Source organism: Hyla sarda, chromosome 2 (genome assembly GCF_029499605.1).
Source record: "Hyla sarda isolate aHylSar1 chromosome 2, aHylSar1.hap1, whole genome shotgun sequence".
Classification (NCBI taxonomy): Eukaryota; Metazoa; Chordata; class Amphibia; order Anura; family Hylidae; genus Hyla; species Hyla sarda.
In genome coordinates, this window is record NC_079190.1 from 278,712,271 (window position 1) to 278,739,953 (window position 27,683).

At 41.5% G+C, this 27,683-nt stretch overlaps 1 protein-coding gene across 11 annotated transcripts in view; it reads left to right on the forward strand.

Annotated features, from left to right (window-relative positions):
- The window catches only part of DLGAP3 (DLG associated protein 3), a 538,301-nt gene that overhangs the window by 117,768 nt on the left and 392,850 nt on the right, over nucleotides 1-27,683 (forward strand). The window contains exon 1 of one of the 11 annotated variants that reach the window (XM_056557212.1): nucleotides 25,551-25,595. The exons of 9 other annotated variants lie outside the window; for them this stretch is intronic. The gene's annotated coding sequence lies outside the window, so the exon portion shown is untranslated. Of the gene's footprint in view, nucleotides 1-25,550; nucleotides 25,596-27,683 lie in introns of those variants that run through there. One more of the 11 variants, XM_056557216.1, reaches the window with a different exon arrangement.

A 27,683-nucleotide genomic window follows, 5' to 3' on the forward strand; every position in this document is an offset into this window, starting at 1 on the left:
TCTTGGTTCAGAGTAAAATACTCAGTAATACAGGCCCGATTCGCGTTGACCCGGGGAGGCCATTTTCTTGTTCCCACCAGACCGGCGATTGCAGGCCTGTTGCCACACAAGAGGGAGAGGAGGGGGCAGAGGGGAAAGGCCCCAGTCCATCCCCTGAGGTGCAGGAATATCCAGTTCTAGTTGAATGCTATGGCTGTCGCACAGAGCTGAAGGGAGGAGCCAAGAATTTGGTTGCTTGCAATAGCCATGCCGCTGGCACAAAAACTAGAATTTTTTGACGAACTTCAAGAAAATGTTTTCAACAAACTTTGCATAGATCAAATACATGGGATAGTGCAAGGGATTATAAGAAACTTTCTAATATACATTATTTACCATAAGGAAGTACACCCCTCATATTTTTGAAAATATTTGATATCTTTTAATGTGACAGCACTGAAGGAATGACACTCTGCCACATTGTAAAATAGTGCAAAGCCTGTATAACAGTGTTTAAATGTTGTGTCCTCTCAAAATAACCCAACACACAGCTATTAAAGGGGTACTCCCCTGGAAAACATTTTTTTAAATCAATTGGTGCCAGAACATTAAACAGATTTGTAAATGACTTCTATTAAAAAATCTCAATCCTTCCAGTACTTATAAGCTGCTGTTATGATCACCAGGAAGTTCTTTTCTTTTTGAATTTCCTTTCTGCCTGACCACACTCCTCTCTGCTGACACCTCTGTAAATTTTAGGAACTGTCCAGAGTAGAAGCAACTCCCCATAGAAAGCATACCCTGCTCTGGACAGATTATGCACCTGTAGGTTATTAGAATGTGTTGCAAGGAAGAGGTTAACACTTGGCTTTAATAGGTGAGAACCTTTTCTCAAAATAAATTTTCTCTGAATTTTATAGCCTCTTTTGTTATGTTAACATGGTGATAAAAGCGGTGAAATCCTTTTGTTCCATATCAGGCCTCCGGTATACACTTTTAATTACCAGTGATGTGTTAACACAGGTATTATGCTAGTCAATTACAACTAACAAGTTTATCAATAGAGACACTTTTATGAATCCCTTCAGAGTGTAGAAGAATTCATACCTTTATACTGCCAGATAATTTTACTACCCTATATCATGGAATAAAATGCAACATTGATTACATAGCTCCAGGCTTAGATGACTTTTCACTCATTCCTTATAATATACACTATATGACCACTTCAGTAGAGACATCCATCAAGTATTGTGTTGGACTTCCTCTGACCTTCAGAATTGCAGCAATTCATTGAGGCATAAATTCTAATAGGTGTTCACATTGTCCTACAGGTGGCCCATGTGGATAGCATAGCTTCTTGTGGTTACTGCTCATTAGATGGAGGTACTGGCATGCTCCAAACAGCTCATTCTACCTCATCCAAGAGAAGCTTTTTAAGAGTGCAAGAAAATCTCACTGCAGTGTTCCTTGAACCAATCCATGGTTGTACAACTTTTGTGCTGGGTGCACTCTACTGCTGAAAGTGTCCTTCTGCCGTTAAGTAACCAGCTGTCACAATGGGATGGACTTGGCTATCTACAATGCCCTATTGTCCAAACAACTATACACAGGTGTCAGGACCCAGGGGGTTTTGAGAAAACATTCCTGAAATCAGCTTGCCAATTCCACATTTTGGAACTGTTGACAACTGACAGCATTCATCATTGCTTGTCCAAAGTTGATCAAAATCGATTATTTTAACATTTGTTTCTTAAGTACACTTTATTAGAAAATGATCATTTTAGTTGACCAATGACTGACTGTCCAGGTTTGGAAAGAAGTCAGCTGTGAATAGTTGCTAGTAATTCAATTTATATGGTAACTTTGACCTTTACACGTATGATATTCCCTGAAAGAATGTCCCATAAAGAAAAATCATTCATCCTGAGCCCAGGGTCATTGAACATGTATGTCCTGTTTCAATGACTGTTCTGTAATGGCCATCTTTACCTAAATTGGGTAGGGCAGCGTAATGATCAATCACAGGGACAATTGTTCGTCTAAGCAACTTCTCTCTTATGTATATGGCAGCCTTTAGTTTTCAAAGATTAAATTTTTAGGGAACACACTAGATTTTCATTAGGCTAGTGATGAGCGACAGGGGCCATATTCCAATTTGCAATATTTCGCAAATATATGGACAAATATTCATCCTATGTTCGCGAAATTCTCATATTCGCTATGTTCGTTCACTTTTTTTCCATGCAAAAATGTTAGTGAAATTCGTATAGTGCGCATGCGTGAATATATCTTTCAACTAACACTATACCCTACACTAGAACCTATCTGGTAAACTAACCTTCCCTATCTAAAGCTAAAAGAAGGGGGAGGTCAGTGTCCTGTGGAAGTGTCGATATACACAAATATTTGCATTTTCGCATATACATAATATTCGCGCTCCACACCGACTCACACAGTAAATAATATTGGAGCCTTCTTTGGACGACAAGCTGGAAGCAGGGAGGGATGATCACTTTTATTTTATTTTTTACACAGTGGAAATCATTGTTGTGATGTGTACAGGTGAAGAAAAACAAACAAACCAATGTTCGTCATTACGAATATTTAGTGCTATATTCTAAATCGCGAAGTGCTGATATTCACAGTAAAAATTCGCATTTCGAATATTCACGCTCAACACTATTAGGCACCACACTTAAAAGGGGAAAGGGGTGGCTCAAAAGATGTTGAAAGCAGGTTTTTAGCGAGGACAGGTATAAGGTCGTGTACCTAATACAACTTCATGAATTGTAGGAGAAAAAAATGGATATTACCGTTCTCAAGCTAAATCCTGTAAATGTGTGCATATGTGTTAGTGAGAGAATGGTTAGGGCAATTCAGTGTCACTCATTGCCCTAACCATTCCAGCTAACAAATATGCACTCATTTACAGGATTTAGCTTGAGAACGGTAATACCCTTCTTTTTCTGGGCACCACACTTGCCTTGTAAATCAGTTCAGTGAGACCTTATCTCATCAGAGGATGAGCATATGTTATCACTAACTGATGAACAGTTAATAGTTAATTAGTTTATAGTTTTCTTAGAAATCCATTGAAATTGGTACAGAATTTGGCATACCCAGTATAGAGGCATGGTATGATGCTACATGGGCTGTCTATAGCTCTGTTATACAGACCTTCATGTGCCATGCACATCAGACCTTAAAGGGGTTGTTTCTGGCAGAGTCAGTAAAACAATTACACCGATGCCCTTTTTTGATAATATAGTTCTTTGTGCCACACCAAGTGGAAAAATTGCACAATCTTTTTGTTGCACAAACATCCACATTGCACAAGATTTTTTGGCAGAAAACCGACCATGCGCAAAAAATAACAAAATTGTTCCACTCTTTACTGGTGCCGGGAATTGCACCTTGCTTGACAAAGGCTCCAACCGAGTTGATAAGGTTTCAGTGCAATGTCTAATTGTGTAATGCAGTGGCTAATGGTTCTTTATTCTATTCAAAAGCTGGAAATTACCAATCTTAGATTTTGCTATGTAGTGGACCATTCTATGGGCTGCTTGGTGTCCCTCAAAATATGATAATCAAGATGACAGCTTACTGTATATTGGTGTTCCTCTTTTCCCGTTGACTGTGGATAGTGCAACTTTTGCTGATTGTCTAGAATTGGATGGCACTTATAGTTCCATTGACTCAAGCAGTGGCCTTTGTAATATTGTCTTTTGCTCTCTTTTATTTACAAAGATTTATATGAATTTTGATCTTTATTACAGTAGGTTTCCTTTTTTTCCCCTTCCCTAATTACATAACCACGTTAAAATCTTTCAGACTGTCATCAGATCTCAGTGACACGCGGCTGCTCAGATTATGAAACCCGCTGGGAAAGAAATGATTGCAATAAGGCTCCCACAGTGTTGAGAAGCAATCAAATATTCAAATGGGATAAGTTTTATTTACACTAATGGTTTAGGCAGTATTAACTTGGTCCCACTATAATATACCAAACTATCCTTTAAATGTTTATGGTTTAAGTGTTTGGAATGAGTGTAATCCAATTTAGATCATGTTGGTCAGATAAAACTGCCTACATGTGTAAAACCTGGATCTAAGGCTGATCTTCTAATGAATGATTCTTAGGTCATAAAATATAAAGTAATCTTTGTACCACCTCAACTTCTAAAAATCAGAACGCTTAAAATTTTGCACCTACAGACCCATTTGAGGGCTTGTTTTTTTTGCACCACTAATTGTACTTTGTAATGACATCAACAATTTCACCACAAAATCTACAGCGAAACCAGAAAAAAAATATTTGTGGGGCAAAATTGAAAAAAAAAAAAAAAAGCCATTTTGTAACTTTTGGGGGCTTCCGATTCTACGCAATGCGCTTTTCGGTTAAACATTACATCATATCTTTATTCTGTAGGTCCATACGGTTACAATGATACTATACATGCACCAAAATTAGTATGTTTAAAATTGTCATCTTCTGACCCCTGTAACTTTTTTTTTTTCTGTATGCAGGGATGTATGAGAGCTAATTTTTTCACCGTGATGTGAAGTTTCTCGGTACCATTTTTGTTTTCATGGGACTTTTTGAAAGCTTTTTATACACTTTAATTAACATTACATTTTTATAGTTCGGACATTTACACACGCGACGGTATCACATATTTTTTTGTTTACATTTTTTTTATATAAGAAAAGGCGTATGACTTACATTTTTACATTTTTTAAGCTTTTTATTTAATTTTTTTACTTTTTTTAAGTTCCCAAAGGGGACTATTACATGAAGTCATTAGATTGCATACACTGAACAATGCTATGCCATAGCATAACACGGATCAGTGTTATCTGTGCTCTATTGCTCCAGCCTGCAGAGGCTGGCTGGAGCATCGAGGCACAGATCGGATGGTGAGGAGGCAGGTAAGGGCCCTCCCGCCATCCTCTCAGCTGTTGGGGACGCTGGGATTTTAGATCACATTTTACAGCCCACTGAGCTAACCACCATGTGTTTTCTCCTGTTTTAGATGCCTCTCAGGGCCGATTTTAGGCTTAGCGTGGCCCTAGGCAAAATTTAAAGTGGGGCCCCAAAAGTGGTAATAGGGCACTAACCAGATTGGCACATTTTTGGTCACTTCAAATACTATAAAAAATATCTAAAAAGCAATTGAAAAGTCCCATCAAAACAAAAATGGTATCGATAAAAACTACAAATCACAGTGCAAAAATGAACAATTTTAAGCATACTCATTTTTGTACAAAAACTAAAGTAGTAAAAAAAAAAATAAAAAAAAAATAAATAAAAAAAAAAATATATATATATATATATATAAATTAGGCATTGTTGTAACCGTATGGACATACAAAATACAGATAGTGTGTCGTTTTTACTGAAAGGTGCACTGCGTAGAAACAGATGCCCCCAACTTTAACAAAATGGCATTGTAATATTAAGGTTCTAAACCAGTACTTGGTATGACAGGGCATGCCAGCTACCCATCACCACTACAAGCAGCCACTGCTCTTTGTGGCAGGGGGCACTACCACCATTGCGCCTGATCCTAAGGTGGTGAGGGTGGTGTGATGGAGTTTCATCCGCCCCAGACAAATTTGTGTCCGCTCCTCCCCTCAGGTCTCCGGACATTTCCAAACCGGCTCTTCAATATACATTTCTTGCCTCCACCTCCCCGCTCTGTATTACTGGCTATTGTGTGTGTGCTGCTGTGGCCTCTGATCCTCCCACCTGCCTGACTTCCATCATCTTGCCAGTTTTCTCACTCCCATCATCCTCACACTAAGGCCCCTTACACACTGCCATTGCTACCCATAGGTAATGGCAATTAAAGTCTCTTTTTTTATTTCTGATTAATTTAACGGTCATTTTTGTGACGGGGAGCAACGGGCAACAACGGGTCCCGGCGGCTCCCATTTACTATTATGGGGACCGCCGGGCGCTGTTATTTTTAGATGGGATTAGCGGGAGAAAAAAGACAAAACAAGCAGTAATTTATCTCCCGCTATTTTCCCGGGCTCCCCCGGTGGCCTTCACACTGCCGTGTACTAACCTAACCACACTCCCATCATCCTCCCACTGTCCCCAAACACACAGAGACATATACACATTTATTTCCAAGAGTATACCTTTATAGCAATTGCATACTATACTTATACACAGAGATCTTTATTTATTTGGAGATACATGAGTATAGTCATGTTGATATAATAATAATTTAATAAATATTTATACATCGCTATATGCATTTATATTTGTACACACACATATATATCAGTGTTTTCCAAACATTGTACTGAAAGCTTTTGAAAAACTACAACTCCCCGCATGCCCAGACAAGCTTTTGCAAGCTTTTGGGTGTTGTAGTTTTGCAACAAGTAGAGACACTCTCTAAAACACTTGCATGTAAACACTAATATACATGTCTCTCTCTTTCTCTCTCTCTCTCTCTCTCTCTCTCTCTCTCTCTCTCTCTCTCTCTCTCTATATATATATATATATTTATATTGATCTATCAGTGTTTTCCAAACTGTGTGACGCCAGCTGCTGCAAAACTTTCAGGGCATTCTGGGAGCTGGAGTTTAACAAAAAGCTTGCAACACATTGTTTGATAAACACTTAGATATATATCAGTGCAAAATTAAAACTCCGAGCATATATATATTTTGTGATGCCGCATATATTTGCTAATCACCTAATTGACACGTCCAAGATAGCCGGTGATGTGAAGCTGCGCTGTGGCAGCAGCACACGCGCAGTAGCCAGTAATACGGAGCGGGGAGGTAAGAAAGGGGGAGGGGAGGAGCGGACGGAAAGTTGTACAGGGTGCATGTAACTCCATCACAGTGGCCCTAAAATAAATGAGGAGGGTGGGGTGGGTGAGTGCAGTTAGGCCACCGCTGTGATAAATGCGGCACTAGGTCTGGGCCATATTGGCCTAGTGACAGATACACCACTACATATCACATACAGAAAAAAAAACATATACACACACACATGTATAATTACAAATATACGCACACACACATATATATATATATATATATATATATTTATTTATATATCTCATGTGTATATACATGCTGTACACACACAACACAATATAAATGCATGTAAGAGAAAGTTCACATCACACATGTTCAATTTTGATTGCAGTGTCTAAATGGTTAATACTGGACATCAGCCCGATTGGGGATGTCCGGCATAAGGGTGGGTTCACACCACGTTTTTGCAAAACAGTTCCCGTATACGTTTTCAATTTGAAAACCGTACGGAACCATATTGAAAACTGTATGCATTGCCTCTACATTGAAAACCGTATGCCAAACGATGTATCCGGTTGTGTCCGTTTTGCATCTTGTACGGTTTTGTCCGTTTTTATTTTTCCTGTACTCAAAACTGTAGCCTACAACGGTTTTTGGTCAGGTTGAAAACCCGTATGCAATTTTTTTTTAACATGGGAGTCAATGGGAACCGTACAGAACCGTATATGCATCCGGTTTCATCCGGTTTGCACCATACGGTTTTTGACTTTGCAAAGTTTTTTTCATGGAATTTCAATAAACAAGTGAAACTTTTTCATCTAAAAACCCGATACGGGAACTGTATTGCAAAAACGTGGTGTGAACCCACCCATAGCCACGGGTCCTGGTTGCTGATAGCAACCGGGACCCACCGCGTATGAAGCACGCTCAGCTCCTGAGCGCACTTCAAATAACGGGAGTCGGCAATGGACGTAAATATACGTGCATTGTCGTTAAGGGGTTAATAGGTTCTAGGGAAACCATTGTATGTTGAAACCATAACTCAATGGAAACCTTGTAATTGGTTCTAAAGCCCTCAAAAATGTCATACAAAAAGTGAAGATTAAAGAAAAACAAGTATATATCTAATACATATAAAGCAAGTCCTTACATATAAAAGTAAGAAAGAGCTGCTGGAAGCTGTCCTAACCTAGTGTCCAAAGAAGCAGCTATCCCTGGCACATGTAAAGAGTAGTACAGAACATGTGGTACCTTCCTGTACTGTAGGGAGGTGCTAACAGACAGTCAGTCAGTGCTTGCACTTTAGTATTACAGGTGTTTTAACAGTGATTGCCCATACTGATTGATCAGTTCTTCCATTCACTGACACGTTTTGCAGATCTGGACTGTCCGTAGTATCCAAAAAAGACCATTGTATGATAAAAATATTGTAATTTGAGGGACCCCAATATAGGTTATCCATATACTGTAACTATCCACATCAGTTTTGCATGGATATTACCAACTATTTAAAAGTATTATTGTTTACAGTTGCAACCAACATAATTAAAATGTATGTTTATTAAGGAAGAGAGGGTAAAAAAAAAAACTTTCACATAATTACACAGTAGTTTCTATTCCTGTCTTTTTTTCTGTTTTAGGTTTATTGGCAATTTATGCATATTTTAACTTGTTTTTCATAACTGAGTTTTGTAGAGAATTACTGTGATATATTCTCAAATAGCTGTTTAGGATTCTTATGAAGCTTAATACATTATTCTAAGGGTTAAATACTATTTTCCATCCATTATGTCTAATATGTCACCACTGTGCTCCATTTACATCTGTACACTAAAAGCCAAATTATACTGCAAAGGAAACATTAGTTGTCATTTTATACTCCTGCACTTTGCTGGCGTCCACAGTGGGTGGCATATCTATAACCCTGCAGGGTTTCTCCGACCACAAGGACAGTGATACAATGAAACTTGAAGGTTTATGGCTTCATTCTTACACTATGAGAGTGGTCCTGTAGTATTACAGGCTCATTTCTTAAAGCTTAAGCCAGGTTTATATCCTATGCTATTTAAAGAGGAGCTATCACTTTTTCCCTATGAGAAAAATGGAGCTGTGTATACCCACAAACAATGGGTATACTTCTTTTCATTTCATAAATGGCTCTGTAGGGGGGATTAGAGCCCTGCAATCTTTCCTGATGCCAATGTAAATGACACACTTGACTTGTCAGGTGCAGATGTTTATCTCATCACATGAGAAATAATTATCCCTACTTATCATATCATTAAGGTTCACATCACGTTTGACCTATGTAGTTAGTGTATCAAAAACAACATATGCATATATATATATATATATATATATATATATATTTCAAGGACAATGTTTTGACTAACATGTTTAATATAACGTAACCCCTGTGGTAAAGTGCTGCCACTTATGGCATCCACTACCACTGGGTTTCTGTCCACGCTCTGTTTTCTTTTACTGGCTGCCACCATCTTCCTTCCTTTTCTGTTTTTTTCCTGACCTGGCCCATAGAGTGGAGGTGTGCGCTATCTCTGCCACTTAAGGGCCAGCATGTTCGCCTGTACCCTGAGCAGTCATGTGGTTTATCTGCAACAAAGTTGTTCTGCGAAGCATACTAGCAATCCAGTTCATGACCCCTAACTCTACCTCTGCCTGACCCTCCTGTATGTTTTTGTATTTTCTGTGCTTGACCCAGACCATTGACCCTGAATCTGTGCCACCTGACCTCTGATTGGATCCCAACTTACTTTTGCTTCCTAAGTGCCTCTCACTGGCGTCTACGGGGCCAGACTTTGCCCACAACGTGACCACTCTCTGGAAGTAACCTAGTACCTACTAGCAGCTAAGTCCAGCTTTCACTTCTAGGAGTAGGATGAAGGGTTTCACTTCTAAGCTTGGCCAACGTCAAACATGTTAAGTAGCACAGTGAGTCCACATCTATTAGTGTTACACGTACAAAGAAAGTACATGTTTTGAAATTTGTTTGGTATACATTAAGTAGTGATGCTTCTCAAGCAAGTGTATAGATGTAATTCAGAAGATTTTATTTCTATTAACGGGATTCAGAAACAGCAGATCACCCCATGAATCTATTGAATCTACATACCTCTCAACCGTCCCGGATCCGGCGGGACATTCCCACTTTTGGGGTGATGTCCCGTCATCCCGAAACGGCCCCAACATGTCCTGCAATTAACTGTAAATGCCTCTTATGAGGCATCTACAGTTAAATGTGTCGCACGGTAAAAAGTTTCGGCGCATGTGTGACGTCATCAGATGCCGGAGCGCAGAGGAAGAGAAGAGCTGTGCTGAGGGACAGAGGAAGTGGACGTGCGGTTGTTGGAGTTGTTGTGACTGCCGATACTGCTGCGTCCCTTGTGTGGGGTTACTGCTGCCTCCCTTGGGTGGGGGTAACATAGTAACATAATTCATAAGGTTGAAAAAAGACCAGAGTCCATCAAGTTCAACCTATAACCCTAATGAGTCCCTACTGTGTTGATCCAGAGGAAAGCAAAAAAACCCTCATACTCGAGGTAAAAATTCCTTCCCGACAAATATGGCAGTCAGAATAAATCCTTGGATCAACATTCTGTCCCTATAGATCTAGAATCCATAACCTGTAATGTTATTATTCTCCAAAAATGCATCCAGACCCCTTATTTTACCGAGTTAACCATGACCACCTCCTCAGGCTGAGAATTCCACAGTCTCACTGCTCTTACAGTAAAGAACCCCCCGTCTGTGATGGTGTAGAAACCTTCTTTCCTCTAAACATAGAGGATGCCCCCTTTTTATAGATACAGTCCTGGGTATAAATAGACCATGGGAGAGATCTCTGTAAGGTCCCTTGATGTATTTATACATAGTTATTAGGTCTCCCCTAAGCCTTCTTTTTCTAAACTAAATAACCCTAATTCTGATAATCTTTCTGGTTACTGTAGTCCTCCCATTCCCCGTATTTCTCTGGATGCCCATCTTTGAACCTTCTCCATCTCCACTACATCTTTCTTGTACACTGGTGCCCAGTACTGTACACAGTATTCTATGTGTGGTCCGACTAGTGATTTGTACAGTAGTAGAATTATTTCCTTGTCGTGGGTATCTATACCCCTATTGATGCACCCCATGATTTTATTTGCCTTGGCAGTAGCTGCCCGACACTGGTCACTGCAGCTAAATTTACTGTTGAATAAGACACCTATGTCCCTTTCGACGTCAGTCGTCCCAAGTGTGCTCCCATTTAATACATAATCCCAGCCTGGATTTTTCCTCCCCATGTTCATTACTTTACATTTATCAGTGTTTCACCTCATCTGCCACTTCCCAGCCCAAACCTCCAACCTATCCAGAGCCATTTGTAACAGTGCACAGTCCTCTATAACGTTGACCACTTTACAGAGTTTAGTATCATCTGCAAAGATTGCAACTTAACTCTTCAACCCCTCTACAAGGTTATTAATAAATATATTAAATAGAACAGGACCCAAGACGGACCCCTGTGGTACCCCACTAGTAACAGTCACTCAATCAGAATAAGTACCATTAATAATCACCCTCTGTTTCCATTCACTGAACCAGTTACTTACCCACTTGCATACATTTTCCCCCAGCCCAATCCCTCTAATTTTATGCACCAACCTTTTATGTGGCACCGTATCAAATGCCTTGGAAAAATCCAGATATATGACATCCAACGATTGCTCCTGTCTGGAGCTCACCTCCTCATAAAAGCTGATCAGGTTAGTTTGTCAGGACCGATCCCTCATAAAGCCATGCTGATATGAAGTCATACATTTATTTTTATCAAGATACTCCAAAATAGCATCTCTTAGAAAACCCTAAAACAATTTACATAAAACAGAGGTTAAACCAACAGGTCTACAATTCCCAGGGTCACTTTTTGACCCCTTTTTAAATATTGTCACCACATTTGCCATGCGCCAGTCCTGGGGAACAGTCCCTGTTACTATAGAGTCCCTGAATATTAAAAATAGGGGTCTGTCTATTACATTACTTAATACCTTTAGAACACGGGGGTGAATGCCATCTGGACCTGGTGATTTGTCTATTTTGTTTTTTTGTAGGCTGCACTGTACTTCTTCCTGGGTTACACAGGTGACCTGTACTGGGGAGTTTTACCTTATCTCGCTGTATTTCACCTCGCATTTCTAGCCATCTTCTCCCCAAGCACAGCTGCACCCTCCCCATTGAGGTGCAGCCCGTCCCTACGGTAGAGCTGTTATCCAACAGTGAAGTTGGCCCAGTTCTCCATGAACCCGAACTCCTCCTTCCTACACCAACTTTTGAGCTCCTTTTTTACCTCCCTAACCTTCCGCTGCCTCTCTGGTGTGGCTCATGGTACAGGTAATATTTCAGAAAATATTACCTTGAAGGTTCTTGCCTTAAGCTTGCGGCCTAAGAACTGAAATCATTTTTAAGGACACACCACCTACCTCTTACTTTGTCATTGGTGCCAATATGTACCATGACTGCTGGGTCTTCTCCAGCCCCACCCAGCAACCTGTCAACCCGATCCGCGATTTCCCGAACTCGAGCGCCAGGAAGATAACACACTGTTCAGCGATCCCGGTCTGTCCCCCTAATACTTCCGTCTATCTAATGTGGGGGAACGGCTGCCTGTCTAATGTTGGGAAACGGCTGCCTGTCTTATTTGGGTGAACTTCTGCCCACCTAATGTGGGGGAACTTCTGCCTATCTAATGTGGGGGAACTGCTACCTATCTAATGTGGGGGAACTTCTGCCCACCTAATGTGGGGGAACTGCTGCCTATCTAATGTGGGGGAACTGCTGCCTATCTAATGTGGGGGAACTGCTGTCTACCTAATGTGGGGGAACTGCTGCCCACCTAATTTGGGGGAACTGCTGTCTACCTAATGTGGGGGAACTGCTGCCAACCTAATGTGGGGGAACTGCTGCCTATCTTATGTGGGGGAACTGCTGCATACTTTATGTGAAGGAACTGCTGCCTACCTTATGTGGGGGGACTGCTGCCTACCTGGGGGACTATCTACTACGTTCTTGCCCAGCTAAAATGGGGACTAACTACCAAGCTAATAGGGGGCATCCTACTTTCTACATAGGTTATATAGGGGTTTTCATACAGTGGACGGATTTACCTACAGGGGCAACTCTTTCCAGAGGGGTCCTACCTATTTGAGTCACCTATTATTACGGTTTGGGGCATTATAGGACTTGCAAAAATGCGGAGCCTGAAATAGTTTTTTCCGACAGGCTCTGCAGAGAGGAGTTCTAGCTGGAAGAAGTCATCATGACTGTCCGGGCCGGATGGAGAAGAAAAAGTAAAATTACTGATTCCAATCAGAGAAGACGTCACCTGATGTAATTGTATGTAATCTCATTTATGGTCTATTGGGTTAATGATGGGGGTTGTTGTCAGTTTGTCACCTGTATAGAATGTCCTCCTAAACTTAGATGACAGACTGACAATATTGCTGTTAAAGAGGTACTCCCATTCTGCCTGTGGTGTCGTGATGGGGTATGGCTAGCGGTGTGGCTGAGGGTATGATTACTGGAAGAAGCTTGTCCCTCTTTGCTCTCAGCAAAAGTTAGGAGGTATGAATCTACATAATTAATTTGTGCCTATATTTGGTGTCCTTCACTATTTTTTTATTTGTCGGACAGAATAACATGGTCTATCACATTCTTCTGTCCAACAAATAAAACATATACTGCATTGAAGCTGACCAAACTGATTCGCAAAATGACTACCTTTGGTCTACTTGCCTCTGAGGGTACATTGGCTACACTACAATATATGTCAGAATATATTGGTAGTATACAACAGAATACTTTCTTGTAGGCATTTCGAAGTATATATGAAGGGTATGGCACTTAACGGATGTGGCTGTAAACATAATACGGTTGTGCTTGTCTCTGCAAAGGCTAAAAACTAAAACAAAGCCAATAAAAGTAATGTAAAAGAGCATTTTGGTGAAAAAATGTAGCTACACACAGGTTTTATATGTTACACTCTTCCAATATTTAGTCATATGATATTTTCCTGCAATGAATTGCATGACAAATAGTTTCACACACAGTATGGAACATGTATATATGACTCTAATGAATTACTTTAAGAGGCCTGTAATTATACCGCTACTGAGAGACAATTAAACCAAAAATACTGTAGAAATAGGAAAGGTTTAATTCCTTCATAGAAAAATAACAAAACAGGGAAATATCCTAAATGGTTCAGACTTGCATACAGGGGCTTAACTAATGACTCATGGGCCCTGGTCCAAAAACTTGCCCCCCCCCCCCCCCCACCATAAAATACAGTGATGCCAGTTACAACAAAATCGAGATCCCACGATTTACATTTAAAGGGGTATTCCAGGCAAAACCTTTTTTTATATATATCAACTGGCTCCGGAAAGTTAAACAGATTTGTAAATTACTTCTATTAAAAAATCGTAATCCTTCCAATAGTTATTAGCTTCTGAAGTTTTCTGTGTAACTGCTCAATGATGATGTTACGTCCCGGGAGCTGTGCATGATGGGAGAATATCCCCATAGGAACTGCACAGCTCCCGGGATGTGAGTCATCAGAGAGCAGTTAGACAGAAAACAACAACTCAACTTCAGAAGCTAATAACTATTGGAAGGATTAAGATTTTTTAATAGAAGTAATTTACAAATCTGTTTAACTTTCCGGAGCCAGTTGATGTATAAAAAAAAGTTTTGGCCTGGAATACCCCTTTAATTGTTGCCCCTGTCTATATTGGACCAGTGATGTCAGTAAGTATTGCATCCCTGGTGTAATGTGAACAGAGACCCATAGAGCATTGGTATTGGAGCAGCAGGAAGTTTGAATGAAGTTTGCTATTTTTCACATTTCTTAGCCAGATTTATTTTGTTTTATAACTAAAAGGGTTTTCCCCATAATAGCCATTTGTCATGTATCCACAGTAAGGCCATATTCAGGAAAAAAAATCATCGATTCTTTTAAACATTTTTTTTGCAGAAAAAAATGCCTATTTATGCAATGGCTAGAGATATTGGCCACAAAAACTGTATTATTCAATTCAACAGCTAGAGTGTTTGTAGGAATCTCTCAGAAATATTATTTTAATGTTTTCCTGAATAAAGAATTTAAACATTTTTTTTTTGTCAAAAGGCTATTCCAACTGCAGCCTCAGTGGTTACCAAATGTTATGCCTGTCACAGTCATATTTAAATGGGCACTCTCATTAAAATAATTTTTGCTATTGCACTCCTTATGGCAAATAAAAGTTTTCTATTTTTTATTTGTGTTTAAAAAGCTGCCACTAGGTGTCTCCCTACTTGTCCAGATAACATTTCCCCCCATCTTTTGCACAGACTTTGGACTCCTGCTGGCCTGGCAGATGTCCAAAATCAGGAAATGCAGTCTGGAGTGCTGAGGGGGGTGTCTGCAGCCTTAGCCAATCATAGTTCATCTCACACTGAACTGTTCTGGGCTGTGTGTAGAAGAGTGGGGGAGGAAGTTCTGTGTGGCTTTAGATGATGTCACGCCTGCTGGGGAACACCCCTTCCAAGTCTGACTGAGCAGAAAATACAGAGCAATATCAAGGTAGAAAACTAAAAAATTATAAAAATAAAGGCAGGGGGTGGTTTATCATGATGTGAACTGGGAGGATATTAAAATTTAACAAGATCATGAGAGGTACTCTTTATCCAAATTTTACCTGGTTCCTGTTGGAAAACATTGAGGTTGTGGTCTATGTAGACTTGATTTTGTGGGGTACTAGCAGAAATATGTTTAGCAACCTAAAATCTCCGATCTTGGTGGAGGTATTGAGAAGTATTATGTGTCCTTATTTCTATCACAGAAAACCCCAAATTTTCCTTTACTCTTTGAATTTAATTATTCCGAACTCCAATATTATTACTGTGTCTGGGAATAACCTTGCTGCTGCAGTAGAATGGAAAATGTACCTTGGTAAGTTATCTATCATCTCTGCAGTGAGTTTTATAATGTAACTCTTTTACCCTTACCAAGAAGATGTTTGTTTTATATTAACTACTTTAAGGTTGTTTCATAGCTGTTCTTTTTAAAATAGAAAAATACTTCTAAATGGCTTCCATGTGTGCCCATAGAAATGAATGTAAAACAACTGCCTTTTCATTTCTGAACATGTGTATTAAAAATTAAAAAAAAAAAAATAAATAAAAAGGAACAGATCAGAGCTGTTATTCCATGACAAATAATGCGTGCAGGGGCATGTATTATGCACTAATCTGGAAGGTTATGTTCACACAATGGATTTTCCTTGCAGAATTACGCAAAAGAATTCCACAAGGATATTCCGAAGCAGCAGAATTTCTGTGCCGGAAATTCAGATTCCGGCTTCCGCAGAAAGAATAGTCACGTCTATTCTTTCTGCGGAGACCGCACGGAAATGAATTGCCATCTGTGAGACAGGGATTTTCAGAGTGGTCCTAGCGACGGAAATTTTATGTGTGGACATTCCACCATGTGAAGATAGCCTCACACCGCCACTTGCATGTAAAGATTATAGGTGTACATCCAGAGGGTGTCGATATTCATCCAGGGGATGCCAATGGCTGCCAGTATCCTCCCGTCACCCAGAGCCAAGTGTGAGCATGCAAATCAATCACAAGAAGTAGTCCATCCGGGGACAAGAAAACTACTGATGGAAAATGGATGCTCGCTGGGGTGCTAATCAGTGAGACATCTCAGATTAAACAATGGTCCCATGAGGATGAAGATCACGTTACTTTCTTTACAGACATGTTTCAAGGGGCATATCCCATCTTCGTCAGATCATCATGATGTTGTTCAGTAGTTTTCAAGTCCCAGGTCAGACTACTCCTTGTGACTGACATTTTAGTTAGTGATGTAGCCTGGACAGACAGCGCATGATGGGAACAGAGAATAAGTAAAAAGGGGTTTATTGTATTAAGAGTTATCCAACTATTTATCATACTTTATATTTAAGTTCTTCACTATTGTCAATATCATTGCTTGTTTTAGTGAGTGTCAGTTCTGGAAAGATTAATGCCTGCTATTACATACCGTATTAGTTTTCATTACACAAATGATTGAGACTACTGAGGACGGACCTAGAGGGTCCGAAACGCGTCTAGTCTTAAGGCAGTAGACACCATTGCAAGCACTATCACCACCAGCTGAACCACAGGATCATCACAGCGCGCCAGGATTCTATTACGCGCCCAACACGCTCACCGCCACGAGGAGAAGCCGAGCACCAGTGACCGCAGACAGCCACAAACAAGCGGCTTCGTTTCCAGAGTGAGGACCGACATCACAAAGTCCATAGGAGTGACCGGGTGAGAGGTACATAGTACCACAAGATATTTCTTCCCCCTTTCCACTACCCAGCCTTGCAACCGCTGGAGCTTCCTCCTTTTGGCCCACTGCCAATCCATGGCTCCCTCACTCTGTTAGAGACAGCACGCACCCTCGCAACATTGACACACTGTGTCCCATTGAATTGTACTACCAACTACGGTCGCAGCACCGCTACATTGTGACTTTGTTTCTTCTTTCTGGCATACGGTCGCAGTACCGCTACATTGTGACTTTGTTTCTTCTTTCTGGCATATGGTCGCAGCACCGTGGACTACTTGACTATTTCACACATCTCTACGGTCGCCGTACCGAGAGCAATTGACTTGGTCTGTTATACCTTGCGGTCGCAGCACCGGGTTCATTTACCTACTATTGCACATTGTATAACTATTTAGTGCTTTTCATCTACTGACCTTGTTATGAATTACACTTATGAATTATTTTAACTGTTTCATATGCATTGGAAAGTATAAGCGCTAGGGCCCAGCGTTTTTTCCTGTTTTATATTATTAAATTACAAATAAATTACGCTTTTATCTATCCAAGTAAGAGCCTTTTCTTTTATTTTCACCATCCTCTATCTCTCTTTCATCATCCCCCTTCTCCTTCAATCATTTCCTTCTCCCCTATACTTCTCTCTCCCATATACACCGATCAATATATACACACACATCCTGCAGTTTATATAGAAACACCTATCATCACAAATATTCATTATATACATGCATATTCTCCAATTTATACAGTAACACTTACCATCCCCCTCTCCAATCATTCACAAACACCTATCAAGATACTTTTCTCCCCCATACTTTTCCCTCTCTCCCATATACACCGATCATTATATACAGATTCTCCAGTTTATACAGGAACACCTATCACCCTCCTTCATTATATATATATACATACCCTCAAGTTTATACAAACACCCATCATCACCCTCTTGAATTATTCATAAACACCACTATCATCATTACATATTCACAGACAGAACCATACAACACATTTCCATCACACTCAAGACCTTGAGAACCAGTCACCCCCATTTATCTTTACGAATTTTCTGCTTAATCAGGGTATACAGGAGATTATACCCAGACTGAAGTTCTCGGTCACCACACCAGATTGAGTACATCTCACACTTCCTTAATCGTTTACAAATGATTTAGTGGTTACCTAAAACTGAGAAGAAACCTTCAATTACACCTTTTTCTTGTGTTAGCCAAAAATATGTAAGGTTGGGTTGACACCTGCGTTCAGTGCCTCTTTTGGTCCATTCAAAATATAAGCATGATGCACTTTTTTGTCAGGTGAAATGCTAGATATTAAGGGAATGTTACACAATGGAATTTCAGTGCGGAATTTCATGCAGAGATTTTGCAGCAGCAGAGTCCCATTGATATCAACGGGATTCTGCTGCACTTTGCACACGGCGGAATTTTGAGCAGTCCTAGCTCCGGCATGTTCTGCCAGCACTCCACTGTCGGGGCAATGTTTGCCCATAAATTTTCCGTGTGGACATCTCACGTATGAACATAACCTAAGCCTGAAACCTTACCAAACCAATTGACGTTAGTGAGGTTCATTGGTTCATTGGTTTCCAGTTTTCAATATGCCCATCGGTGGTGTTTTTTCCATTGTTCTATTGTGCATCAGAATTACAGAACAAACGAGGCCAACAATGGTGTGAAACCAGTCTAGGGCAGGTGGACTTCTTGAGTTTTGCAAGGAAACCATAGTGTTATCTTTCTAATGTGCTTTCTATTAGTTCAGCTGTTATTTATTGAATGTTACAGAAATATTAAATTAAAATTGCAGTGTGTTCTAGCTAGAGATGAGATGTCAGGTCCGCCACTAATTCAGCTGGCTAAATACAACTGGACGGGCAAATACAGCTTGATATGTCAACATGTTCCTATTTTAAATGATCTTCAAAGAATGTAATGTGTCTACATAAGTTTCTGTGAGGGGATGAACACCTTTTATCAGACTTTTCACTGGACAAGATAGAATAAAACAATTTTATTCTCAGTGACATCACTTCTGGAAACAATCCTAACACACCTCACCATAGCAATACAATGTAATTGTTATGGATTTATGCATGAAGGCAGAAATTCCATTGAAACCAGTACATATAATTTGGTGCTTTCTTAACATGTCTTTTTTATTGTTTCTCATTGTATGATCTTAATTTATTTGTCATTGATGATATTCATCCATACTTTTCTTTTCTATGTTTCTATTGTGCCTTCTTTCAGTTGAGTTCATTTCATTAATGTACTTTTGCGTATGTAAATGATATTGTGTAAAATATAATAATAACATTTCCTGGGTATTGACACCTCTTAAACACTAATCCAGGTCTTAGTCATCGCACACTTGACTACAGTATCTCATTTCAGTACTACTTCTTGGTATCCTGTTAATGAGGCTATCTGACCTTAACAAATGATGGCTTGTCCTGAGAATTTACCATAAATATTAAATCTGCACCACCACTGATGTCACAGCCTCTTCACAGTTTACAAACGTGCTTACCTGTATTGCCATGCTTTTAGTAGCGGCAGTAAATAGTACAAGATTCAGTACAAACATTAGAAAATGTTGACCAATTTAAGTGGACTCTACAATTAATACAGCAATGCCATTATGCTCAGTTGTTAACACTGAAGAGGCTTTGACACTCGAACCCATTCAAACAGCTAATGCGTAAGAGTACAGCTAGTCAGGCGCCTGCCAATCTAATATTGATGGCTTACCTTGAGTATAAGCCATCAATTTTATAAGGCTGGATCGTAAGAACCCAAAGGATTAATTTGCATTGAGCTCTTTTGTTATTCTGGTTACTGTGGAAACGCCCTGTTCTCTGGATGGTCAGCTGACCTCATTGGCTTTTCACCTGCTTAGCTCCCTATTTAAACCCTCAGTATTCATCCAGGCATCGCCTGCGAAAGAGCTCATACTCCTAGCTAATGTTTGTACTGAATCTTGTATTTCTGGCATCTTTGACCCATTGGCTCCGCTCTCTGACTCCTCTCCTGTTTCTATGATTTGACTTTTCTGTTATCTCTTGGTATTGACTCGGCTTTTGGACTGTGACATATTGTGTGTGTATGTTTAGTAATTATTTCTGTTAGTATGTGTGATTCTTTACAGTGTTCCGACCTCCGTCTGTATTGTAAGTTTATTTTGTTGATGTTTTACTCTCTGCACTTATTCAGGCAGTGACTGTCACTGTGGATGTGGACCCGTCGCCTAGGGTGAGTACGCAAGTAGGCAGGGCAAGTGGGAGTGGGTGAGTTCAGGGCTTCACTCTTCCCTGCCCATATGTGACATTTTTGCAGGCTCACATACCTGCATTTGTCTTGCTCTTACTATGGAAGCTATGTCTGCTTTGGTAGAGCAAATGCAGGGTTTGACTCTGATTCAGGATTTAGCTGAAATACTTCAGCAGTGTGAGTCTTCTCTGTCTCATTCAGCATCAATTCAGACCTTGACTCAAAGACTGCAAGACCAGGAGCATTTAATCCAGAGTTTGCTAGCTAGAATGCAAGAGTTGGAGTCTGCCTGTACCCAGGTGTCATCTGGTACTGTCCCAGCTCCCTTGGAGCTGCAAGTTAGCCTCCCGAATAATTTTTTCGGGTAACCGAAAAATGTTTAAGACCTTCTGTGAAAGTTGTAAATTATACTTTCATCTGAGACCTTACTCTTCTGGCACTGAGGCCCAGAGATTGGGAATTATTATGTCTCTTCTGTAAGGGGGTTCCTAGGAATGGGTATTTTCCCTTTATTCTGATGCCCCTGAGTCGACCTCCGTGGATTCTCTATTTGTGGGATTGGGGCTCTTGTACGCAGAACCAGACCATGCCGCATATGCTGAATCTCAGCTGCATAACTTAAAGCAGGGTCGCAGACCCGTTGATGAGTATTGAAGGCTCCTACAATACTCCTAAACGGGTCTGCGACCCTGCTTTAAAGTATGCAGCTGAGATTCAGCATATTCAGCATGGTCTGGTTCTGTGTACAAGAGTCCCAATCCCACAAATAGTGAATCCAGAGAGGTCAACTCAGGGGCATCGGGACTTTAGAAAGTGGTGTGTGGCTTCTCGGAGGAACACTCAAGCTTTGGTTTGTCAGTTCAGACTGGGATTATCAGACACCTTAAAAGACATGCTAGTGACTTACCCCTCTCCTGACACCCTTGACCAAGCCATGAGGTTAGCTGTCTATTAAAGGGGTTATCCAGGAAAAAAAAACTTTTTTTTTATATATCAACTGGCTCCAGAAAGTTAAACAGATTTGTAAATTACTTCTATTAAAAAATCTTAATCGTTTCAGTACTTATGAGCTGCTGAAGTTGAATTGTTCTTTTCTGTTTAAGTGCTCTCTGATGACACGTGTCTCGGGAGCTGTCCAGAGTAGAAGCAAATTACCATAGGAACTGCACAGAGCAGAATAGGTTTGCTATGGGAATTTGCTTCTACGCTGGACAGCTCCCGAGACACGTGTCATCAGAGAGCACTTAGACAGAAAAGAACAACTCAACTTCAGCAGCTGATAATTATTGGAAGGATTAAGATTTTTTAATAGAAGTAATTTACAAATCTGTTTAACTTTCTGGAGCCAGTTGATCTAAGAAAAAAAGTTTTTTCCTGAAATACCCCTTTAAGTTATGTCTACGTGAGTGCAACTTATGCCTGAGGTGGAAGCCATGCAGATAGGGTCTATTCGTACCCCGGAGGAGCGCAGAAGATTTCGACATCTTAATGGCCTATGGTTTTTACTGTGGGGAGAATACACACTTCATCGCCTCCTGTGTCAAATGTCCGCACCCAAGTGGTAATCGTGGAGGCTACTTGGGCTCACAGGTATGTCTTGCCTCTCAGAGAGCTACGCCTGGCAAAATTCTTCTGAGGGGCATTGTTCCATCTCGTATACAACCTGATTTAATATCTAAAAGTGTTGTTAAGCCTGTTTTGCAGCAACATTTGGCTGAAGCTGCGTGTTGTGGCACCATGAGCAATAAGATTGCCGAGAGCACTCATGCTGACTTGTGGTCAGAGGAAAGTAGTGAGATTCTGGAGGATGACTGTGAGGACACCAATGAGTGGTGTGATTTGGAGTATGAGGATACAGATGAGGACTTTAATGGTCAAGACCTTTATACATTAAGTCAAGACCATTGTACTCTCAGGTGGTTAAGGGTCCAGTGGCCCCTTTTAAAAGGGGGGTACTGTAAGAACCCAAAGGGTTAATCTGAATTGAGGTCTTTTGTTATTCTGGTTACTGTGGAAATGCCCTATTCTCTGGATGGTCAGCTGGCCTCGTTGACTTTTCCCCTGCTTATGTCCCTATTTTAACCCTCAGTATTCATCCAGGTGTTGTTTGTGAAAGAGCTCATACTCCTAGCTAGCGTTTATACTGTATCTTGTATTTCTGGCATATTTGACTCATTGGCTCCACTCTCTGACTCCTCTCCTGTTTCTGTGATATGGCTTTTCTGTTATCTTTTGGTATTGACTCGGCTTGTGAACTGTGACATAAATGGCCCCGATTTACTTAGAGTGGAGTGGAGTTCTCTTTTGTGGGTTTTATTTCCCTACAATTTTTTTCCATGGTATTTACTAAGGTTTCAGTTCATTTAGCACTTTCCCTACATTTAGATTTTTTTACACATCCTCTGATCTGTCGGGTTTTCCTCATAATCCACTACATTTTCTGTGGAAACCTTAGTAAATATGTTGGGTTTTTGTGAAAATGTTGGGGGGGGACCCCTTTTCGGCAGCAATGCCCACTTTTCCAGTGGGCCACACCCCTTTTTCTGGTTTTCTTAGTAAAATAATTAGTTGGGTTTTTTTCAATTCTGGCACAAATTCTGGTGCACATTCTGGTGCACAATAGTAAATCAGGGCCATTGTGTGTGTATGTTTAGTGATTATTTCTGTTAGTGTGTGTGATTCCTTACAGTGTCCCAACCTCCATCTGTATTGTAAGTTAATTTTGTTGACGTTTTACTCCCTGCACTTATTCAGGCAGAAACTGTCACGTGGTTGTGGACCTGTCACCTAGGGCAAGTACGCAAGTAGGCAGGGCAAGTAGGAGTGGGTGAGTTCAGGGCTTTACTCTTCCCTGCCGCCCATACGTGACATGGATAATGACTTTATCCAAAGTTGCTCAGCTAATGGCTATCGTGAACACAGATGGCAGGTTTAACTTACTGTCTAATGGTTATTTTAACATATTCTCTCCATATTTATTTGCTCATGTGAAGGTTATAATAATGTATATAGTGCAGACCTATTCCATAGAACTGTTGTCACTCATATTGACCTCAGGCCCCGGAAATGAAACCCACATTAACATATGGAGATCTTACTAACTCCATGCAGGTTTTGGCCTTGGCCAGGTTTGAACCCAGAACCCCAACACTGCAATAAAACAATGCTATCCACTGAACCCTCAGGCTACTGTCTTTTAACATTTATACAGAAGAATTGTCGCTGCACTGATATAAGTGTTTCAAGATTTTCAAATAAAACCTGTAAAGTGACTATTTTGTGGTGCCAAAAGAGCCTGTATGAGTCAGTATGAGTGTTATCCTATTTTAATGAATGAATGTGCAATATTATGTGAGATTTTGAGTCTCCACATTTACCTCATTATGTTTGTATCATGATGTGTATTGTAAAGTGTACACGATAATACTACCCTACATCTAGCTTATTTTACTAGCATTGGGATACAGGGATACACTATTGCATAAACTGCACAAGACCTCTGTCCAGCACATCTCATAGATGCTTGATCAAATTGATCAAATTATGTTAGTCAAACCATTCCTAAACAATGTTTGCAATGTGGTAAGGAGCCTTATCCTGATGAAAGAGGCCACTACCATTAGAGAATATAATTGCCATGAAGAGGTTTACTTTCTCTGTAACAGTATTTAACTGGGTAATGTTAAGGTTACATCCACATAAATCTCTGGGCAAAACGTTTTCTAACAAAAACATTGTTTGAAGCATCACACAGTACATTCTAGTACCATCTCTTCTTCAGGTAAGTTACAGATACGTATCCAACCATCAACATGATAACGTGATTCAACAAACCTGGGCACCTCATTCCATTCCTCATTAGGCCAACTCTGATGTGCACATTGTAGATGCCTTTGGCGGTGTACAAGGCTCAACGTGTGCACACGGTGCATTCTGACACATTTTTCTATTATGTGCAGCGTTAACTTTTTTTTTTAAAGCAATTCGTGCTAGCATTTCTGTAATATCTGATCATATGGGCAAGTCTTGGGTGTCCATGAACCTGTCACCAGTTGCCCTACCTTTGAACACTTTTGGTAGGTACAAACCACTGCATACAGGGACCATCTGACCTATTTGTTTACTCTTGATAATTTGGACCATAAATAAGCTTGGTGCAGATTTTCTGCATTGCAGATTAATTTGCACAGCTATCTTGCCCCATTGCACAAGCACTCTTAGCGTGGCGGAGAATGCAAGTATTTTTAATAAAGAGGGGCAGTAATCTGCTGCCAGACTGCATTGGTGGTAAATTATCTATCTTATCTCTCTACTAGTCAAATCTGTAGATTTGGATGACATTTATCTGTGTGTGGACAGATTTATTATATAAGACTTGTTGTTACCTCTTTAGCTCTGGTAAATTGGGGCAAATTTGTGTTTGGCGGCTGTAGTGCCTTCAAGGAATCTAAAATCCATATGTTGTCATATGAGTAGCTCAGACCTCTGCGCTGTCCATCTACTATTATGTACTCTGCAGCAATGAAGTAAACCAGATTGTCAGGTGACTAATATACATATACAGAGTCAAAACATCCTCCACTGGCAAAGAACTTGTGTTATGTACTACAAAACCATTTGGGAATTCATACATTGTATAATGCTATGTATGCAAAAATCACCTAGAAGGAATGCTTACAGAGGAGTAAAGCTCTACTATAACTGACTATGACTTGGAGAAAGTCTCAGCACAGTACTGCATAGGGGATGGGTACAAGTTTTGTCTGTGTGCACATTTGGTTGCCCAGTACAGGAGTTGTTCTCCTGTACACCGGTCCGTCCTGTGTGGCGGATTCCCTTTCAGTATTCCCCTGGGTCCACATCCCTCCTACAGACTCTAAAGTGTTAATAATGTCTTATGGTATAGGTTGGTTACTCTTTTGAGGTACCTGCGCCTTTAAATATTGTTGTTAAGACCTTTGTTACCAAGGAAGGTGCAAGTGAACAGGTGACTTGTTGGTGACCAATGGGATTCCTTCAAATTGCTCCCATATATAGCTGGGAGGAGTCAGCTTAGTTTCAGTTTAGTTCTCTGTTGAGGTACAGTGAAGTAAAGACCTGAGAGTTGTCTGGTGTTCCAAGGCCTAACCACGCAGCCACGCAGCTACTACCAGTAAGCCCTACAGGTGAAAGTCATAGCATGGTCAAGGACAGAAGTCTAGTTAAGATAGTCAAGTGTCATTTACTAAAGTCAGTGTGGGTTGCATCATTCAGTCCAAGTCACTACAAGTCCCGGCGAGCCAACAAGCCTCCTAAAGTTCACTGGTCATCTCCTTAGACATTAACATCTGTCTGCCTCAGTAAAGTGCTGTTGTTCCGTAACCTTCCATCGGGGTGATTATTTGCCCCGTGCCTGGCCCAGCAACCAGTGGCCATACCTCGAGTGGTGTAGAGGATAACTATAACCTGGAATCACAAACACTAAGGGTTAATATCATCTTCCCTAAGGGTTAACAATATCTGCCCTTCCAACACCCTCACCACACACATACCCTAATGGATATGTAACCACTCCAGTTGTTGGAAGCTTAGTATCTAGCAATGCAGTGCACCATTGTCACGATGCCGGCTGGCAGGTAGTGGATCCTCTGTGCCAGAGAGGGATTGGCGTGGACCGTGCTAGTGGACCGGTTCTAAGCCACTACTGGTTTTCACCAGAGCCCGCCGCAAAGCGGGATGGTCTTGCTGCGGCGGTAGTGACCAGGTCGTATCCACTAGCAACGGCTCACCTCTCTGGCTGCTGAAGATACTGAAGATAGGCGAGGTACAAGGGAGTAGGCAGTAGCAAGGTCGGACGTAGCAGAAGGTCGGGGGCAGGCGGCAAGGTTCGTAGTCAGGGGAGATAGCAAAGGTACTGGTACACAGGCTATTGAACACACAAGGAACGCTTTCACTGGCACTAAGGCAACAAGATCCGGCAAGGGAGTGCAAGGGAGGAGACTAGATATAGCCAGGGAACAGGTGGGAACCAATTAAGCTAATTGGGCCAGGCACCAATCATTGGTGCACTGGCCCTTTAAGTCTCAGGGAGCTGGCGCGCGCGCGCCCTAGAGAGCGGAGCCGCGCGCGCCAGCACATGACCGCAGGAGACGGGAACGGGTAAGTGACCTGGGATGCGATTCGCGAGCGGGCGCGTCCCGCTGTGCGAATCGCATCCCCAACGGCCATGGCAGAGCAGCGCTCCCGGTCAGCGCTGACCGGGGAGCTGCAGGGAGAAGAACGCCGTGAGCGCTCCGGGGAGGAGCGGGGACCCGGAGCGCTAGGCGTAACAGTACCCCCCCCCTTAGGTCTCCCCTTCTCTTTATCGGGTAACTGCCTCCCCTGGGATGAGGACACCGGGAAAGGATGGAGGGATTCCTCAACGGCAGGCAGAACCGCAGGAGTAGGAATGGGGAGAGAGGGCAGAGGGCGAGACCTGGCACGGGGCAGTGTGACACCAGGACGAGGGCCATGAGGGGACACAGAAGCTTGCCTGATGGAACTGGGAGGGGGGGAGGGGCATTTCCTGTGGCAGGCAGAGTCCTTAATGACCTTAGGGGGACCGAATACAGGAGGAACCACAGAGTTACGGCAAGGGTTACTGGGAACCGGTTTTAGACAGTTCTTGGCACAAGAGGACCCCCAACTCTTGATCTCCCCAGTGGACCAATCCAGGATTGGGGAATGAAGTTGAAGCCAGGGAAGTCCAAGGAGAATTTCCGAGGTGCAATTGGGGAGGACCAAAAGTTCAATCCTCTCGTGATGAGATCCGATGCTCATAAGAAGGGGCTCCGTGCGGAAACGTATGGTACAGTCCAACCTGGCTCCGTTGACCGCGGAAATGTGGAGTGGCTTGACAAGACGGGTCACCGGAATACGGAATTTATTCAAAAAGGACTCCCGAATAAAATTCCCAGAAGCTCCAGAGTCCAGGCAGGCCACGGCTGAGAGGGGAGAGCTGGCTGAAGTGGAAATCCGAACAGGTACCGTGAGACGTGGAGAAGCCGACTTGGCATCAAGAGACGCCACACCCACGAGAGCTGAGTGCGAGCGTGCGTTTCCCAGACGTGGAGGACGGATTGGGCAATCCACCAAAAAATGTTCAGTACTGGCACAGTACAGACAGAGATTCTCTTCCTTACGGCGATTCCTCTCTTCCAGGGTCAGGCGAGACCGATCCACTTGCATGGCCTCCTCGGCGGGAGGCCTAGGCGCAGATTGCAGTGGAGACTGTG